This window comes from Carettochelys insculpta, chromosome 4 (genome assembly GCF_033958435.1).
Source record: "Carettochelys insculpta isolate YL-2023 chromosome 4, ASM3395843v1, whole genome shotgun sequence".
Lineage (NCBI taxonomy): Eukaryota > Metazoa > Chordata > Testudines > Carettochelyidae > Carettochelys > Carettochelys insculpta.
In genome coordinates, this window is record NC_134140.1 from 104347771 (window position 1) to 104369654 (window position 21884).

The window sequence follows — 21884 nt, forward strand, 5'->3', positions numbered from 1 at the left end:
AGCACAGCAAGGACCTGCCAGACACCCATTACATATGCAACAGATGCAGCGAGGACTGTCACTCTTGTGTGGGTCTTCACAGTCACAGCCGACGCTGCAAATGAGGATGCCAAACAGAACTACGAAGGGTGCGATCCATAGTCTACGTAGACTGAAGGATGCTACTACTACTACTAATATGCCAATATCTACATTTTATTGTAAACATTAATATATTGAAATTAGTGATCACTCCAGTTGTCAGAAGCTTCCCACCTGAGTGAGAGAAAAGAATCAATCCACACTTACCAGTTAAAGTCAGGAATAATTCCACTTACTTTAATAGTGTGACTATAGAAGTGGTGTATATATAAAAGCAAAATCAGCCCAAAGGTGCTGTAATAAATTGTTCAAATACAAACATATGGCATCTGTAATATTACTGATGAAATGAGTGTTTTGTGTATCTTAGGAACTAAAGTAGCTAAGCTGACAAAAGAGTTGCGGTGGTGAAAATGCTAACTGTAGAAAGTTAGGTAATGAATGATTAACATTCTTGTTTGATAGACATAATAATTACTCTGTTTCTCAATCAGGTCTTCTATTACTAATGGTCTTATTAGTCTAAAAATATATCTAGGTTTGGAAGAAGAATCAGAGAAAAAATCAGAACCTAATAAAGGTTTTGCCACAAAAATGACAAAGTAGGTAGATTTCTAGGTAGCTTCAGGAATGTGGGGTTTGGTGGTATTATCCAATAGTTCATAAATAATCATTCAGAGGTTTTGACTTGAAAAGGAACTCAAAGAAAAATGAGTTTTACTGGTATTATCTTCTCTAGCACCGATGTGTCACACACACCCCCCTAAGCTATATGTACACTTGCATTCCTCTTTCAAAAGAGGCATGCAAATGGGGGAAACTGAAAACGCAAGTGAGGTGCAGATTTACATATCCTCCCCTCATTTGCATATTCTTCTTTCGAAAGAGCTTCTTTCACAAGAAGAAAAGCTGTGTAGACGCGACTCTTTCGAAAGTAAACCCCATCTTGGAAAGAACCCTTCTTCCCCTACAGTTCCATTAGGTCACTCACTACCATTTACAGTATTTCCTTAGCTGTCAGTTATTGATCTGTTATTGGTTCTGTTACTTCTTGTCCTTTAACCCTGTTTACGCGTTTACCACATCTCATCATACAAGTTTGTTGCATGTTTGCGCTCTTCCTATTATCGCTATCTACATATTGTTGTGCTACAATGCCACTGGTTATGTTGTTTGGTAGTTTTCCACTGAGGCTTGTTCCTGGCTCTTTAGACATGGTGTGGGGGTGGGAAAGCAGTGTGTGCCTCATCACCCCTAAGCTTTCATGTACAAAGTTCTTCTGCAGTTGACCCCTACAGGGTTTATGGGCGTTGGGTTACCCATTTGACGTAAGATGAACTGGACAGAGAAACAAACAGTTGTTAAGGGGAGAAACTGTGCTGGTTAACCCTTCAACAATGGAAAGAATTAAGTTTTATACTGTAGGAGTCAAATCTGAAGTCATGGAGCTTAGGATAATAGTGGCGTACTAAGGGCAAGATCTCACTGCCTGCTGCAATTTACTTTGGCCAAACTGGACAGTCTCTATGTAAAAGAATAAATGGATATAAATCAGACATCAGGACTGGTAACATACAAAAACCAATGGTAACATATAAAAACACTTCAATCTCCCTGGACACGCACTAAGGCTACGTCTACACATGCACGCTACATCGAAATAGTCTATTTCGATGAATAACGTCTACACGTCCTCCAGGGCTGGCAACATCGACGTTCAACTTCAACGTTGGGCAGCACCACATCGAAATAGGCACTGTGAGGGAACGTCTACATGCCAAAATAGCACACATCGAAATAAGGGTGCCCGGAACAGCTGCAGACAGGGTCACAGGGCGGACTCAACAGCAAGCCGCTCCCTTAAAGGTCCCCTCCCAGACACAGTTGCACTAAACAACACAAGATCCACAGAGCCGACAACTGGTTGCAGACCCTGTGCCTGCAGCATGGATCCCCAGCTGCAGCAGCAGCAGCCAGAAGCCCTGGGCTAAGGGCTGCTGCACACGGTGACCATAGAGCCCCGCAGGGGCTGGAGAGAGATCGTCTCTCAACCCCTCAGCTGATGGCCGCCATGGCGGACCCCACTATTTCGATGATGCGGGATGCGGATCGTCTACACGTGCCCTACTTCGACGTTCAACTTTGAAGTAGGGCGCTATTCCCATCCCCTCATGGGGTTAGCGACTTTGACGTCTCGCCGCCTAACGTCGATTTCAACTTTGAAATAGTGCCCAACACGTGTAGCCGTGACGGGCGCTATTTCGAAGTTGGCACTGCTACTTCGAAGTAGCGTGCACGTGTAGACGTGGCCTAAGAGATTTAAAAGTAGCAGTCCTACAACAAAAAAGTTTCAAAAATAAACTGCAAAGAAAAAATGTCAGAGCTGCAATTTATTTGCAAATTTGACTCCATCAGCCAAGGATTAAACAGAGACTGGTAGTGGATTGCCCATTAAAAAATCAGTTTCCCTGCTCTTGATGTTCACACCTCCACATTAGCACCTGACAATGGGCCACATCCCCCCTAATGAACTGACTTGTTCTCTCCTCTCTTCATGTCCATAACTCCACATTAATGGCCCACGATGGGCCATTTTCACCTTGACTAAATAGCTCCTGTCAACTCCGGCTCTCCTCTTTACTGAAACCCCGCCCATCTTTAAATCCTCCTCTTAACTCCCCCCTCCCCACCTGCAACTCATGCATCTGATGAAGTGGGTCTTTGCCTATGAAAGTTTATGCTCCAAAATATCTGTTAATCTGTAAGGTGCCACATGACTTCTTGTTGTTTTTGAAGATACAGACTAATACGGCTACCTCTTTGATACTGTTGACACAGGGTGCTGTCGGCAGTAAACAAGACGTGTGTATGTGCCTCTGACTGCTACACCCCCATCTGTCGCCAGCCCCTTATGCCTGAATTCAGCGAGATCTTGCACAGCTATGCTAATTAGTTCCATGATTATGCTAATGACAACCATTTGCAATTGCAAGTCTGCTCATTAGTATGGAGCTGCTGGCAGTTCAGTTGCATTTAGATATTCCTTGAGTGTATATTGATAGAACTAAAAATCTAGGGGTAGATTCTTATTTACACTGAGCATACCTTAGGCCTGTGTGAATACCCTCTTACATTACTAAATCTTAGTGTAAAGAAAATTCAGGTAGGTGCTCAGAATATGGTTGCAACTGTTGGTTCAGATTACCATGACTCCTCTGTTCTGTTATCCTTTTCTTTTAAAGAAGGAGAAACACACAGCCCTCAGGGTACTGACTACAAAGTGCTCAGAAATCATTTGTTGCTACAAACCAGTCATGCAAAATGTATATCTTTTTCTTATAAGGATTCAGGTATACTCTGGTGTCAACAGATCCTGTCGAATAGGGATACTCAGCTCATCAAGTTTACTCAGCTCTGAGGGCCCCAGTGATGAATGAATCAAATGAAAAATGAGGCCAAGGCTGAAAGCAACAGGTAAATAAAAGTGGTATTAATTATTGGCAGCAAGTATTTTCCAGTGCCTCGGGAAATTTGTTTTCACAATCCTTTATATGTTCTTTTTTTCTTTCTTTTTTTAGAAACAGCTAGGATTTTTGGTCTTCGCATTACAGTATTACACATTTTTTCTGCAGGCTTTCCCAAGGTCCCATAACAATAAAACAGTTATTTGTCTTATTTTACAAGTGAATGACACACTGAGGTGTAATCATGCCAAAAAGTCAAAGAATTCCTTCAGAGTAACTAGTTTTTCAGAATTGATTTTAGGGAGTTATTTTTCTCCCCACATTTTAAGGGAAAGTGCATGTGTGTGTTAGAATGTTCCATTGCTTGTTAAAGTTCCTATTAGAGAGCAGGGCCATGGAATGGAGTGGGGGACAAGGTCTTTGCCCAGCAAATTAAAAGGGCCTGGGGCTCTAGGCTGCTGTTCCTGCTGCAGCAGCCAAAGACAGAGCCCCAGGCCATTAAAATCACCAACAACATTCCATGTGATGCAGTCCTGCTGCTGCCGAGGTCTGGCTAGGGGAGGTGGGACACAATCTGGGTGATGCTGAGGTCTGCCTGCCTCTAGTCCCACTCTTTCTGCCTGAGACCCTGCCCCTTCCAGCGTGCCCAGAACCAAGGCCATGTCCCAGGGCCTAGCAAAATTTGTTTCCAGCTCTGTGGAAGAAACGAAATTGTAATATCCTGGTTTTTGAAGAGCTGTGCTTTTCAGTTTATCCCTCAGAATCAGCTCCACTGTGAATTTTTGTAATTATCATATTAGCTTCTTCACTGTGCCTCTCTGCTGACCCTTTTGTAGCTGACGGCATTTTGGCAGTTCTTACAGGCGTAAAGCATTAGCTACATTGGACAGCACCAGATGTGCCTGGCATGCTATACATGTGTGCTGTCCTAATATAGGAGAGTCTCTAGTGAGTACAGAGCAAGCTACTATGTCTTCTCTCCTCACATGTGCCTTAACAAGGGGTCAGTCAGAATGGGAGGGGGAGGGTGGAGACATAGACACCAATTTCATGGGTGCCCCAGGGCAGGGAGCACCCACAGGGGAAAAAAAATTCATGGGTGCTTGACATCCCCTGTCAGCCAAACTCTTCCTCAACCCTCCCCTGCACTTCTTGCCCACTGCTGGACCTGCTTACCACCTCATCCCCTGTCCTCCCTGTGCTTCTGGAGCTCTGCAAATGGCTGATTTGTGACATTCAGAAACCTCCAAGATGATGAGGGAGTAACAGAGTCAGGGCACATTCAGGGGAGGAGGTGGGCCAGGGACTTTGGGGATGGTGTGGAGTGAGGGCCAGGCCTGGAGCATGGTGGGGGTGGGAGAAGGAGAGAGCAAGCCTTCCCCCACCCTCTCCAGTTGGGGAGGAGTCAGCAGTTATGGGTGGAGATGTAGTGCTGATCACCCCTCGGGGCTGCTACACTTCAGAGCAATCCCAAGGGTTTCTCAACCTACACCCAAAGCAGGAGCCAACAGAGAATCATCACCTGCCTTAAAGCTCACATATTCTGTAGCATGCAGAAGACTCTGGAAGAAGCTGAAATCTGGACCTGCTGGGGGTTGTTGGGTTTTCATTTGTTTTGTTTAATGCATCAATCTGTATTCTCTTTTATGAAGTGATTGATTGTTCTGTCTTGTCATCTAGGAAAACCTATAGCTCACAAGTTCCAGTGGCAAAACAGCTAATGTTTTTATTAGTTCTAATCATTATGTGACCTTTACAAAACAGCATCACTTGGGAGCTAGGCAGCCTGAGTGTAGCACAGATTAAAGTTTTTGTAAAACCAAAGAACAGAAGTCTGACTTAGAAAGAATAAAGAAGATTGAGGTTGTACTAAGGACTGCCATGTGGATCTCTCAGCTCTGAGGCATTCTGATAGTGGAATGAATGAGGGACCTGGAAAGAGTTCAGCTAATTTAATGTTAGTTTTCTGTATATTTCAGGAACATGGCATTCTGATTGACATTTGCTATAAGGTTGCTCCATACCATTCTGGGATCTACCCAATATATGTTCAGCTTCACAAGGCCTGGAAGAATGTTTGGGGCACCAGTACAGAGGAGTATACGCATCTGAAACCAGCCTGGCACAAAGAAGATTTTATCCCCAATGCCATGATGGTTAATTATCTGTACATAGGTATACATTTTTTCACCTGTTGATACTTTATCTCAAGTAAGACTTTTTTTATTACATCTTCAGTGTTTTCCTGAACCACTATATTATTGGATGGTATTGCAGTTCTTTCCCTTTATCTTTGCCATGAATTCTGTTCACATACAGAATGGGTAATAGCCATTTTCAAAATAACTTTATTATACATAGATGGTCATGATTCATCCCACTGAAGGAGAGTAAGTCTGACTTTGAGTTAGCCTAAACTATCTGGCATGATACAGAGATCGGTATGCACAAATGACAATGATTTATTATATATACTCAAGTTAGCCTCATGTGGTGGCTCAGATATAGATCAAAAATATTGTGCCCTGGTTAAACCCCATGGAGTGCTGACAGTACTGCGACATGTCTTCCACATTTGGGAGTCCCTACTGGTGCAGCTGCTCCTGTGAGGTGAACCTCAAATGGCGAATCCAGTCCAAATATGCTTAACTATTGAACTATCCTCAATGGCTTTTAAATCCAGGGAAAATTTGGAAAATTGGGAAAAGTAGTGTTTTTGTTTATAGACTGATTCTGTCCTATATTTACATGCATTTACTGATTTTCCTTATTATTATCTGCTCAGGTGCTTCCCTGACAAACATGATCTGGTTACACATGCAACAGCCAAAAAGAATACCCAGGGGCCCGAAAGATTTAGACCAAACAATTCAGGTAGGGGAATTTTTCTTTATAATTGTTCATAACCCAGTATTTCAAATTCATCTTGGTAATAAATACTAATTGTATTTAAAATATCATATTTGGTATAACATGCAAGTGGATGATATCAAAGTTGAGTCATAAGCAGTGCATGTGGCCCAAGCATCTCACTCTCAAAATGGAAGCAATAAAGACTTTTTGTGACCAGTATTTTCCTTAGAATGTGAGGATGTGAAGCTTACTTCAAATTTAGGCAGTCATGTAGACATAGCCTAAGAGATTCTCCTCCTCGCTGCCCCCCAGTTCTCTTATGAGTTCTGATGTGATTTTAAACTCATTCTTGCCTCTCTTTACTTGTGGTGGTGGTAGAACTGCTGCAGGCAAAAGTGTGCCTCCAGTTACACTATATACTCAGCATCATTTTCAAATTCTGCTCTCCTTTTCCCCTGTGGTGTCCAATGGGTTTGAATGCAATACGATTGCGTAGGAGTAACTGAGGCATATTACAAAAAAACCCATACATACAAACATTGTGGCTACATCTACCTTGCAGAGATCTTTCGAAAGAAGCTGTTCCAGAAGATCTCTTCCAAAAAAGCTTCTTTCTAAAGAGTCTGTCCACACACAAAAAAGCAGATCAAAAGAGTGGTCTGCTCTTTCAAAAGAGAGTGTCCAGACAGCCCCCACTCTCTCGAAAGAATCGAGATCGAAGACTGTTCTTTAGAAAGAAGGGCCCTGTGGAGCATTTACACACATTTTCTTTCAAAAGAAGGGGATGCTCTTCCTGAAACAGGAAAGGAAGAGTGATTTCATAAGGAGCACCACATTCTTTCAATTTACTTTTGAAAGAACATTTTTTGCATGTAGACACCCCCTGGGCTCTTTTGAAAGAGCCCCCTTCTTTCTAAAAATCCTTTGAAAGAACTTGCTAGTGTAGATGCAGCCTTTAAATAACTCAATTTCTATTCATAAAAATGAAGGAGGCATATGTTTTTCAGGCTCATCACCAAAGTGAGACTTGACATCTGTGTAATGCATATATTTAACCACATTAATCTTTCAAGGGAAAGTTGTACTTAACGTACATGCAAGCAAAATTTCTCATTTCTTTAATATACAGAACAAGACGTACTTATGGGGTGCAAATTTAAAATGGGAGTATTGTCTACATCATGATATCAGGAAAAGCTCATGCAAAGCAGATTGTTTATGTGGACATAGAAGTTGTTCTATTGGCTGATATTATTACATGTAGGGAAAATGTGTAAAATAGTGTATTCAAAGCAATGTGTTTAAATCAGTTGAACTGTTTCTAGTCATAAATCACATGTGCTGCAATATTTAAGAAATGGTAAAGGAGGGAGGGGGAAAGAATAATGCTTTGTCAGTGAAGTACTACTATTAGAGGAGGTGCTGAAGCATATAACAATGTAACCATGGGGATCCATTTTTATCATGTGCAGAAAACCCAAGATATTCAATAAGTCATTGGAAAGATTGATTAATTTAATAAAAATGCAAGCTCCTGTGCCATATTTTATTCAGCTTATTGTAGCTTAACTTTGAATTTTATGATTTTATTAGCTATGTTACTTAATTATCCTCAAAATTGCTCATTTTATTTAAATTTAAATATTTTCCCCAGAGAAATATCATTATAGGAATGTTGTTTTTATAAATAGGCCCTTTTAAAGGTATTTTGAAGTTTGCTGTTTTATCACGTACATGTGCCAAATCAGTGGACTTGATTCTGTTCCATTACACTGATTTACAGCTTTGCCACCAGCTCTGTTTCAGGCACAGTGGGTAGCTACACTGCTCCAGAAGCAAGTGGACAAACAGATGTTGACTCGAAGTAGGAGTGTTGTTTTCATCCTTGCTACAGTCTGTGGGGAAAAAAGGAAGGTACTCTTCCCTACACCTATATCACTTGGTACAGAGGATTGCCCTTGAGTTGCCAGCTCATCTTTGGAGTAGATTCAGGACTTTTCCTTTTCTTCACCCACCCACCTATACAGGATGGCCGTTTCTACACAGGCACTTTCTTTGAAAGTGGCATGGTAATACATGGCCCAAAATATGCTAATAAGGTGAGGATGCAAATTCCCCACACCTCATTAGCATACGGTCACGTGATTTGGAATCTGGAAGACCGTTCTTCCGGACTCCACAACTCCGTGTGGAAGAGCGGCCCTGGGGGAGCTTCTGGAAGGAAGTCCTTCTTCCTGACGCCCCTTCTTCCCGAAAATTTTTTGGGAAGAAGGGGCCTCTGGAAGAAGGACTTCCTTCCAGAAGACCCCCAGGGGCCACGCTTCTACACGGAGTTTTGGAGTCCGGTCTTCCGGACTCCAAATCACGTGACCGTGTGCTCATGAGGCACAGGGAATTTACATCCATGCCTCATTAGCATATTTCGGGCCATGTATTACCACGCCACTTTGGAAGAAAGTGGCCTGTGTAGAAACGGCCGATGAGTGGTTGCATCTCTGAGGAAGCTATTTTCTTCTGTGATGATACAAGGAACCAAGAGACTGCATTATGTCTTTCCCCTGTGTGAGCATACCAGACCCTAAATCAGGGATACGCCTAAGCAATTCACAAATAACAAGCAGTCATGGGCCACCTTAGAGACTAACACATTTATTAGGTTATGAGCTTTCATGGGCAAAACCCACTTCCTCAGGTGAAAAACAAAGATGAAGTCAGTTGAGTTACCCTTGTGTAAAATTTGTGTAAGTGAGCACAGAACCAGGCTCTTTATTTTGTATTTATTGCTTGTATTTTAGCATATGCCTAGCATATTAACCTAAACAGAGATTTTCAGAAACAGTTAGGTAAAATCACTTAAGAAGAGTCCTAGATCCTCAGCAGGTATAAGATGTCATATCTTTATGCCTTCACGGCAGTAGCTGATACTCTCACCTGTATCCCTATACTCTGGGGGAAAAATCAGCAATGGATATACTCAGTGATTTTTAAAAAAAAAATATTAATGCAAAATGATTAAAAATCAAGTTGGTATATATCAGAGACTAGGGGTAGATGACACTTCATAGATGATTAAAACAATCCTTCTGCTTACAATCCACTTAAATGTTCCCCTGCAAGTGTTTATGTTTTTATTAACATTTCAGGTGGTGTAAATAGGTGTTTCATGAAGTGCAACAGAAAGGTTGTGTGCAGATATTTATGACTCAATGCCACTCCACTGTAAAATTGCTGTTATGGATTATTAGAATGATAAAGCTCCTTATTATGTACATCATACAGTAACTACTACAACCGATGCCCTCTTTAAAATGCATGACAGGGAAAGGCTCAGTGCGCACAATAGCCACTTATTTTAATCTCCTGTTACAATTTTTGGTTAATCACTACTTTGGGAATTTATAACTGACTTCTGGTTGATTTTTTTTCAAGTTCTACTGTGATTCTTTGTAGCAACTCACCCTCGGGGAAAATGCTTGGTGTCAAATGTATTCACTTATTGTGAGGTCTTTTAGTATCACTTTTACATAATTTATGAGTTACTTTAATATTTTTTATGAAGTCTTTGAGTTTGTTTGTTTTCCGGAGACTGACTGTTAAGGCAGTGTGTTTTCATGACACAGTGCTTAATTTAAGGACCAGATACAGTATGACTGGGTACAGAAATCAGGGATATTTTTGATTGGTTTGTTCATATGTTAATTTAATAATACATCATTAAAACATGAAGTAACTGTGTTTTTATTCTGGCAGGCAGAATACGATGGACATTAAGAAGTTCCAGACTTTGTTATTTGAGATCTACAATTTAATTAATCAGATTAAATGTATGATAATATACTGCCTGTGGTCATATGTCCAGGGGCACATTTTTTTAAAGAGATGCTCTATTGTGCCTATTAACAATGCAAATATAGATGGGAGAGATTGTCTGAGTTTCTCAAATAAGGAAAGACAAACATTCTTTAAAGAAATCACAATCACAAACAACTGTGTACTGCCATCATCACTATTTTTGCTTGTAAATTTTTGAGCAGTGGAGGTGGCAGTAAATGTTTGGGCTTCATTCAGCTAAGCATCTTAGTTGGGGAAAGACAGTTTAAGCATGATTATTCAATGATTATTCTGAATTATGTCGTATCTTAGATATTTATTTCTCCATAGTAAATTGTCATCCTGAATCTTATTTACATATGTGCAACCCAATCACCCCGACACAATTCTATACTACTTCTGTCTACCTGGAACAAGGCAATGACCATGGTATTTTAAATAATTCTTTGATATCCTTGGGTAAGTACTGACTTTTACTAAATGCTGATTATTATATTCTCTATTTAAAAAAAATCTCACCCCCATACCATTACACTGTTTTCTGGGAATGGTTTTAGGAAATTAAAAATGAAAGGGCAATTTTAAAAAGCCAAAGATTTTTGGAGTATGTCTCATTCACTTTCCGTCAGCTTCTGAAAAAGATTTGGGAGCTGTTGTCATAATCAGCTGAACATGAGCTCCTACTGCAATGTGTGGGGCAAAACAGCTAATGTGATCCTGGGATGCATAAACAGGGGAAGCTTGTATAGGAATAGAGAGGCAGTTTTCGCTCTCTATTTGGCAATGTTGTAACCCCTGCTGGAATAACGTGTCCAGTTCTATTGCCCTCAGTTCAAGAAGGATGTTGATAACCTGGAGATAGTTCAGATAAAATTATAGTGACAAATGAAAAAGGAAAATAAATCTCAGTCTATTTATCTTAACAATGGAAAGGATAAGGAGGTGAAGTGATTATAGTCTGTAAGTACCTACAAGGGGAATAAATAATTGAGAATGGGCTCTTCATCTAGTGGAAAAAGGTAAAGCATGATCCATGGCTGAAGCCAAATCTAGACAAAATCAGACTGGAAACAAAGTGTAAATGTTACTGCATCTGAAGGCTGCAGCATTGCTCTGGATACTTGAGTATTCCCCGTGAGTTTCAAATTCTAACAACATTCCTTGTCGCCTTTCCCTTTAGCACAGGAGGCAGGGTGGGGGGAGGAGATATGTGAGGGTCTAACTCAGGAAGTTATCTACTGACAGAATCACATTCAAATATAGGCTTAAATCTAAATGTGTACTTAGATATCATTAGATTTATGTGCTTAAGCTGGTGCATAGGCCAGTCTATTCAGTTCAGCACGTAAGTGGTTTTAAATCAGGGTCTAAACTTGCAGAAAAATTCTATTCTTTATTTATTTTCTATATTTTTCATTTTAGTCACCTTAGGCCAGCTGTATAATATTTTTAAAAGTTCATCAGATTGAATTTTTAGTTATACATTAGGGTGTCAATTTTACTTCCAGCTGGCAACATGAAAATCCACCTGGAGAAGCAGTTACCTTTATCATAAGTTTAACTTGACAGCCACTCCGCTGCATTTTCAATTAGAATCCATTTTTAACCACAGAAGTACCAGCCCACATGTGTTGGGGAAAATGATATTTTGAGCCCATATGTAATCAGTTCTGTTCCAACTCAGGATCCCATAGTGCTGAGCCCTTCAACCATATGAAGCTAAATATTACACAGTAATGTCAATCCTTAACTGCACCTTCCAGTTAACAAGATTGGGCCCAGGCGACTATTTCAGCAGAGCCATGCATTGGAAGCCACATTGCAGCAGAAAGTGCAGGCTGTAATTATGGAGCTCTCTGATTCATACATGCATTGCATACATGCAAGGAAGGAGAACCCAAGGCTAGAAATTGTAAAGTGCAGCTGCAAAGCTAGTCAAATGAGATTTTGTTCATTTAAAGTTTTGGTCATGCCACAGACAAGGCTGAAAACAAATCTTCAGTTTCTTGTGCTGCTGAATGCTTTTATTATGAAGCAGCAGGAGCCTAGAATGTGAAAAAGCTTAGACTAGCAGGAGGTGAAAGCTTGAGCATCAGTAAAAGCTTTCTCTGCTTGGAGTGTAAAGCTTTAAACTATTCATATTTGATATATTCACCAGCACCTCATTTTCCCACATCCTGGACAGCTTTACTCCTGAGGCCTGACCCAGTCTTCAATCCTTGCTTTAAATCACAGGCTGTAAGTCACCTTCTTATGTTATGCCATTTCAGGAAGATTATCAGTGCATCATTTCAACATCAACTATATATAACTCTAAAGCTCCAGAGTCCAGAATCTGTTTCAGTGAAAACAAAATTAATTTTCTCACCTGTTCAGTGGTAAAGCTAAACTTTAATCATGAATTAAATATAATCTAATGCAAGGATAGGCACCTGGAGTCTGCAGACAGCCTTTAACAATTGGTCCAATAGGACTGAACTAGGGTACATAAGCTACAGTGATTTGCTGGTTTGGCATTTAATTTTTGAAGCCACAGATACTCTGTATCATCAAAACACATGCATATGAATCCAATAATGATTCACAACTGGTATTAGGCAGGCCTTCTGAAACAAATGCCAAGAAAGCTATACAGCTAGGTCTAGATCTAGCATAATGAAGGGAGCTATAGTACAACTTTTACCAATTAACAGCTAACTCAGATGCAAGCTGAAATGTGTTTGCAAACTGTTCCATTGTTCTCATTAGTAATTATACATGGCTGAGCTATGATCCACTTACAGAAAAGAATCAACTTCAAGAGTGTATTGGAGGTCTCACCACATTATAATTTTGGTTCATTAATGTAAGTTTTATACGCTGTTATTGCTGATGGCAAGTGAGCCCTCCCAGCCTTGTCAGAGCTGTTCAGTACCTCACAATATTAGATCCTCTAAGACGTTTATCTTAATTAAGGAAACCTGAACCTTCAGTCTGTCTTTAGGCCTAAACTAACTGAGAGATGCTGAATGTCTTAAATTCCTTCCTGCACAAGGTTATCTGTGCCCAGCAAGAATAGATACATATAGCTAAATAATAGATGAAATCATGGTTACAAAATACTTTCAAGATACCGGCCTTATTGGACTGCCCTTTGAGGTATATGGCAAAATTCTCTTTGGCCAACAAGCCCAATTATATTTGTCTTGTCTGTTTTATATCTATATGGGACTAACTGTTAGATAGTATTTATTGGGGCATGAATAACCTAGAATAACTCTTTAGTGTCTGAGAAAGCGAATTTTCCATTCTCTGAAGAGACAAATTGCTGAATGTGCCCAGTGCTGGGTATTTTCCATGTGAAAGTACCTCATCATTTTCAGAAGGAAGTGCAGCCCCATCATAGGTGGCAATTCTGAGATACAGGGGTTGACTGATGGACTTGAATTGAGGGGACAACTTCTAATAAAGATTGTCTACAGTTCTATGAGGGATAACAAGATCCTTTTTCCTGAAGATCTTAAGATCAAGGTAAAATCTTGTTTCCCATAAAACTGAAGGCAAAACTTCTGTATCAATATATCACAGACTAGTGAAGGTTGAATTTTTAAAAATATTTGTAGGTTTCTAAAGATGAAGTTAAATGCCAAGGTGATTTTTAAAAAAGAACAGTCATTTATCCTCCAGCCATTAATAAACCTCTCTGGACTGCATAAACTTGGCTTTTTAATTTTTCCTTCTCACACCTTAGTGTCATTTCTATACTGGTTTGTGTACTTGGGTGCAGTACCATAGTTTTCAAACACCATATTTAACCATGGAATGTTCTAGTCATCAATAGGCAAAATGCCATTGGCAAATGGAGGACCTGTATAGCCCCTGACATCTAGTTAGCAAAGCTGTCAGCCATTATCAGGTCTGCACAAGTTCATAGATTAAAGAATCACTTGATAGCACCAATAACATCGTCCAGAAAAACAATACACAACCTTCTCACCTCTGCCCTTCATCCCATTTAAGTTTAAAATGTGGGCAACCCAAATGCTTTATCTCCCATACAGAGAAGAAATAAATAAAAAAGGGGAGGACAGTGGTAGGGAAAGGGAAAAATGGAAGAAGGAGACTGAGCAGTTGGCATGGCTACAAGCTATTAGCAATTTAAATATTGTTTTGTACTCCTCCTGTTGTGAGCTACCTAACAGCTGTATGATGGATGCTCAGTCAGCAGGGGTAGCCAGAGGGAAGATCCTCATCTCCCCAAACCCTGCTGGTTACTTTGTGGGGGGATGGGAGACAGAAAGAGAATGAACTCATTAGTTGCCTTCCGATTCTTTCCATTCTGGTGGGGAAGAAAGAAGAGATGTGCATACAGTTTCTGGCATGGGGGTTTGTGTGGAGGCAGAATGGTGACCACTAATATGGGGCCAGTGGGAGCATGTAGAAAAGGGGTGCAAGTGGAACCCAGGAAGAAATAGTGGGAATGGGGTATGTGTGCACAAAACCCCTGGCATGAGGAGAAAAGGGAGGAACACAGAGATGATGGTATTGAATGAAGAATATAGAGATTCTGGTATGAGGAAAGGAGTGGGAGATTCTGGGGAGCATTTAAATAGCGGTGGGTAGGAGTGTGGTACACATGGATATTCCAAGGGTGAATGCACACGCCCTTGTGTTCTTCCAATGAGTATAGTGTGCAGAAGTAACAAATAATTATTGTAGACTCCATAATCTAGAAACTCTAGTGACTGCTACTATACATCACTATTTATAAACTCCATCAACCATCCTGCTGATGGCCTTCCATCTTTGCTTGACAAGTCTTTGTTTCATAGGATTGACTTAAAAGTTCCACTGCACCCTTATCTGAAACAGGCAAAGCTAACTCTCAATTCCCTAACATTTTTGACGCCTTCATATTAAGATAGCATGTGTCTAAAAAGTAGAATGAGGAAATGGCAAAATTTAAGCAATTCACACTGTTCTGTAGTGAGTATGTCACATTTCAGGGCAATGCAGGCATTCCATTAGCAGCACATCAACAGTAGTAGCTATGCATGGGTTGTGCTTGACTCAGAAAATCTGTAACTCAGCAAAATAGACTGCCATTGGGAAAGAAGGAGTTGGCAACAGCAACTCTGATGGAGTGCTCTTGCTTATGAAGTTTGTAGAACATATGTGGAACATGAGTTTATGATCACAAATACCCTCTCCTTCAGAAAAAAAAACTAAAATTTAACCCCCCCTGGCTGCTTCCTATACCAGATCTTGAGAAACAGGAGGTGGAGTTGCTTGTGGAGCTCTGACCTGCCTTCTTTGAAGACTTTGGTGGGGATTCCATCTAGTCCAATTGCCTTGATGTACTTCATCACTTTGATTGAAATGCATCTGTACACATGTGAAACCTGGACAACATACAAGCATCATCTGAAATCACTTGAACAATATCTGCCTCAGGAGAATGCTGCCACAGGAGAATCCTAAATATTTCTTGGGAGGATAGGTGCATGAACACTAGCATCCTGGAAGAGTTGAACATGACCTGCATTGTAGCCATTATCATTTACCAACAACTTGGTTGGACTAGTCACGTGGTTCAGATGTCTTATCTCCCAAAACAGATTCTGTTTTCTGAACTGAAGGAACGATGGAGGAGTGTTGTGGCCCAGAGGAAGTGATATACGGATGTGCTGATGGTACAAATAAAAAAGTGCAGCATTGGTGTGGATACTTGTGAGAACCCAGGATTGTCCCCAGTGGAGAATGGTAATTTGTGAGGGGGTGGCACAATTTGAGAGGTCCTATTGCAGTGTAGATGAGGAGAGGTGGAGAAAAAGAAAAGAGCAGCAAAAACTCTCTCTCACCTCTTCAACATCTATCAAAACCTGCTCCTTCTGTGATAAGACCTGCGGCTCCAGAATTGGGCTGATCAGCATCAACAGAGTCACAAATAGGAGGGTGACATGAAAACTTCCTACTCATTATCGAGCGATTCCCAAGAGATAGAGTACCATCACAAAAAGCAGCAGTAAAATCAGTAAAGTACTGGCCGTGTTCAGGGATCTAATCGCTGAGCTATAAGTCCAAATTAGTACACTTATCCCTCACTATATGAGCACAATTGGTTCCCAGCTTTCTGCTCGTAGGTGAAAACTCATAAGAGGGACACTAAATTACCATTAAATACATGTTAAAGTCTCTGATTGGTTCTTAATGCTCCTAACTTGGGGAAAGAGTGGCAGCATGTGGCTCTGCTTTTGAAAGGTAAGTGAACCTTGGGTTTGGGGGCAGGGTTGGAGAGGGTTAAAGGCTGGGGGCAGTTTGGGCCCATGAGTGGGAGGGAGGGTTAAAACCTGGTGGTGGCTCTGGTGGAGGAGGTGGCAGCCCATTTCTCCAGGCTGTACCAGTGGTACCCGTGGAGGGTGTGGAGGACGGGGGGTTCAGGGACCAGGCTGGGGTGGGTGTTGGGAATGGGCCAGACTGGGGCATATGCAGGGAGCTGCAGGCTGGGGGAGTGTTGGGAGAGGGCTGTGTCAGGGGGTGTGCATGGAGCTGCGGACTGGGGCCGTGGTGGGAGCGGGCCAGGCCAGGGCTGTGGATCTCCCCGCCCCCCAGCCTGGGACCCTGCAGCTGGAGCTGAGCCACCCAAGGGGCTGCAGATCTCTGCACCCCCGACCAGGGACCCTGCGGCTGGCTCACATAAGCAGGGGAAGTTCACTCATTTAGTGAACAAAGGTAGATGTTTGTGTCCCTTGTTTTAGTGAGTATTCGAAAGTAAAGTAGTTAAATAAGGGATGAGTGTATTTAACTTTACACAAGTACAGGTCATGAGTAGAAATACCCAGGAAGAGATTAGGCAGTTATTTAATCCTGTTTTTGTTTTTTTTTTCAATGTGTTTTCAACATAAAAATGTTTGGGCATAAAATGACATGTTAATTTGATTTAGTCTTTTATTTTAAAATCTAGAATAACTTTTAAAATCAAATGTTTAAGAGCAACGATCATATTTACTTTAATTTTGGCCTTTCCCAAGATTATTCTACTTGAATGGGCAAAATACTGTGACACCAGTCTATTACTCAAGTGCTGTTGTAATTCCTTGAACTAACTACTGAAGAACAAATTAAGTCTCTCTGTCACACACACAGGCACGCATGAATAGAGATACTGAATTACTGTCGCACTTTTAATGCTGACAATTTGAAACTCCAGGGTTACACAAATGTAAAGCTTGGAAGATTACTTTTCTCCAGTGCAGTAACATTTTCTTCTGTCAGGCAGGTCTACGGTTGCTGACTTAAGGTGTTTAGCTCTTGCCCTGTCTCTGTATTTGATCAACTATAGTTTTGGACAATCAGGGTCATAAACTCTGCTCTAACTTCCATTACAGAGATGAAAGTGGATTTAAACATGCTAATTTTTTAACTGGAGAATGTGCACAGAAGATTGCCATTGGTTGGAACTGTGAATCAAAACGTGCAAAATATGAAGCATGTTAAAGAAAAATGTATGTGCTTTATTGTGTTCCTATATCAGGGCCTATGTGCCCAAATTAGTGCAAGACCAACAGTAGCATCCGATGTGTAGTCAGGGAGGTTCCACAGCATTTTGTCCTGGGCTCCATTCTCTTCTACCACCACACTTCACCTCTGGGCAAAGTTGTTCACAAATACAAATTCGGCTGCCATCTGTCTCAGCTCTATCCCTGTGTCCATTTGCCTTAACTAAAATCTTTGCCCTTGTCTCTGACATATTATGCATTTCTAACCATCAGCTCAAATGCAACATTGCTAAAACAAAGTTCTTATTCTGTTTCCCCGCAAGCCCTCCCAGCTACCTCCTAGGGCTAGGGCTCAGTCGCTGTGGACAACATCACTATCATGTCTTTAACCAAGTCCATACCATGGGTATCATCTTCATCTCAGACCTCTTTCTAGGTTGACACATCCAGGTTATGTATAGAACGTACAGATTCTTTTCTTAGCACTTTAATATATCACCTTTTCTTTCTAGCTGCATAGCTAACACTCTAATCCAGGCTGTCACCACCTCCTGTTGTTTGTTGCAGCATCCCTTTTCTGGTTCAGACAAAGACAATCTTGGCCTACTCTTATCCATTAAGAATGTTGCTGCACAGATCATTTTCCAGTCCTGTTGCTTTCACTCATATCACTCCTCTCTTTGCATCCCTCTGCCGACTTCCACTTATCTATAGGACCAAATATAATGTATGGTCAGCTTCAAGGCCTTCCACAACCTTCCCTTGAACTACCTACCATTTCCCATTCAATATTAGGAAGTCAAATCCTACCTCCAATCAAGCAGAGAGGCAAGCCTCCATTGTCAACAGTGCCAACCAACACTTACGTGCTTTCTCCCATTCTGTCCCTGAGACCTTGTGGGAGCAGCCTGCAAAATGCAAAATCCTCCTTTAAAATTCTGCTTAAGAGTCTCCTTTCTAGGGCTGCCTTCAAAACCTTGACAATGGTTAGGTCAGCTGCATGCTGAAACAGGGGACTCATGCTAACCCATCACAGTTTGAATCTGACACTGCCTTTTCTTATGCACATGGAACTCATGGTAGTATATCATGCAAAATCATAGTTTGTAGTGTAACAAATGGAAACACTGAACTATATGCATTGGATGGGACAACTTATGTGCTGAAAATTAAGCAAATGCTTAATTGCTTTGCTAGATGGGAATGTGTAATGGGACGTGACTCAGTACCACGGTGCCTCCTGCTGGTCACTGGGAACTGGTTACCCCAGCCTCCCAAGCATCCCCTTCCCTGCTGATACTGACCACAGTGGCACGGTTCACCAATCTTATCCCTCTCTCAGGGGTGGGGTTAGACCTTGAAGGGCTAGTACAGGGCAGATTCCCTGTCATAGAACCCTAACACATAAAATAGTATCAAAACAAAAAGCAGTCAAGTAGTACAGACCCACTTGGGTCTGTCCCATGAAAGCTCACCTAATAAATTATTTTGCTAGTCTTTAAAGTGCTACTTGACTGCTTTTTGTTTTGATAGTATATAGACTAGCATGGCTCCCTGTCTGTTACTATTCAACATAAAATAGTAATTGATTAGGTAGTGATCATCGCCCTGGCCTTTCTTTTAATGTACACTGTGCATTAGAATATTACCCTGGGCAAAGTCAGTTCCTGGCTACTATCAGGTACACCCACCAAACCCAAAGAGCCAGGGATGCTTCAAGATGAGAAAGAGGGGTGTTCTTTTTGTTTTGTTTTCTTTTTCTTTTTCTTTTTCTTTTTTTCTGAAGACTGCACTTCAGGATGGATTAAGAAATTAATGACCACTTAGTAAGCCTCATATAGGACATGTTTTGGGGACAGGGAAGTAGTGAGCAATGCCATTTGTGGTCTGTCAATTATGATTGGGATTGGTTCTTTGAATACAGGAGTTCTGGATCTCCTGCAAAATTGAGCAGTGGGAGCATGACTGATTGCGCAAGGTGTCAAGAAGCAAAAGCCGCTGTGATGAAAACAAGGTGCAATTAATGGATCCAAAGAGGCAGTGTGAGACAAGGAGCCTTCTGAAAACAGAGAATGATATTTTTTTGTTAGGAGATTTGTGTCAAGTTAAAAGTGGGGTAAGAAGGACCGGTGCAAGGCAGCTTCTTCAGAGTCAGGTCTCTTTGGGTATCCTTGTCCCTCAGCTTCCTTGATGCAGAAATTATGGCTTGTCCATAATCGCCTGGCATTTTTTCACTGAACATTAGATTCTGTCTGCTGCTGTCTTTGTGCAGTTTTCACAGTTACTGTTGGCATATCTGTCAAACAAATTTGATTATAAAATTAGCTTTATCAAATCCTTTTAGGACCTGTCTCATTCAATTAATCAAATATGTGGAATTGTTTCCAGCCATCATTTGTATGACAGCCATGCTGTCTCTGGTGAATTCTCTGGTTCCTCTACTTCTCTTCTAGGTCATGGATTCTTCCAGTTTGAGCATCCAGTTGATGATGTAATTCAGTAGTTTGTTCTCAGTTTCAGCAGCAGGGAAGACGGGCATGTTAATATATCTTACTGAGTGACTGAGAATAATTGTCATTAAAGCATAATCTCTGCACCTTGCTCAGGAGACGGCTCTGTGGCAAACTCTGGGCCTGACATTAACCCTATCTGCCAGCTGCTGTGGTTTTCCTTACCAGAGTAAATTTTGTCCTTTTGTCCAAATCAGCATACGTTTGATGCAAAATTTCTTGACTGGGCTGAAGAAGTCACATGTGCTATCAGAATCAAGTGTGCCTCTCAGAAATCTTTCCATTTGTTCTTTATCAACATCTGCTATTTTCAGTAGAGATTCTTGTGCATTTGATGTGGCAGGCAGTCCAGCAGATAAGTTGATAAGCAACTCTCGATGTGATTCAGGGCCTGAGCTGTTAATCAGGCTTATGCGCCAGATGATCATTCACAAAATATTTGGGTGACTTAAATTCCTGCTTCATAATACTAGCAGCTTGAATAGCATCAGCTAATATTATGGCACTGCATAAAAAGCCTTGTCCTTGCTGAGCACAGAATGAAACTGCAGACCCATCATGTTGTTTTTTTTTTCCTTCCCATCTTGGCTGTAATTTATTGCTGGAAGGACTTGCAATTGCTACATTTCAGGAAAATGGAACTTTATATCTTTGTAGCAGCTTAAAGAGGATAAGACATAAGATAATTGTCTATCTTTTCAATCAGTTGATAAAATACAGTGTCATAAGGTGACTATAGTGTTGCAGTGTAACCAGATGGTTTTGCCATAAGATTCTTTTTAACTCAAATAGGAAGAAATACATGTTGTGTAATAAATTGAATCCTTAGCAATCAAGTTTTTCACAGATATTCAGTGCAATATGTAACCTCCTCGTTTAAGTGCTGCCTCCTTTAGATTGGTTGCTCTATCAGATGCTTCTGTTTCATGAAGTTTTTTGTCTATCTTTCTCAAGCATTTTTTCCTCAAGCAAACATTTGTGAAAGGACCAATCACTGAAGGTTATGCTTGTTCTCATGTACATAGAAACAGGTGAGCATGATGCTTTATCAAATTCAGTGAGTTTTCTTTCCTGCATTCAATACAACTCTGACATGCACCAAATTCCATTAGTTTGTGTATTTCTGAAGCAACCTTTGCAATAGTGTATTGGTGGCACATCCTCTAAACTAGAAAAATCATGCAGTATCTGCCAGTACAATTAATCTCTTCTGGCTTCTGTTGTCAACATCATCGAATTCTGTCTAGCACCGATAGCTTTTGACTTCTTTGTATTCCATTGATTTTCATGACAAATAACACATTTTTTCAAAGTTTGTAAGCAGTCTTTTTCTCTTTTCTGTAAGCTTTGAGGAGCTTTTATGCTCCATCTCCAGATATCAAAATTTCCCCATAGAGGTCAGATTTCTAAAAAATATATTGTTAGCTTTACTACCTGCACTACCACAATTTTTCATTTTGCATGTGTACAGCCTGATTCTAAATTAGATATAAATTATGTTTGTATCAAAATTGCCATATTTTATTTAGTGAGCACTTTCATTGATGACCAATATAAAAGTGTGTTTTCTTACAATAATGCTGACATGAATATAAGTGTCACTGAAATAAAAAACTAAGTTCTGTATGTAGAGGCATTTATAAATGAAAATTTTCTACCAGGCAGAT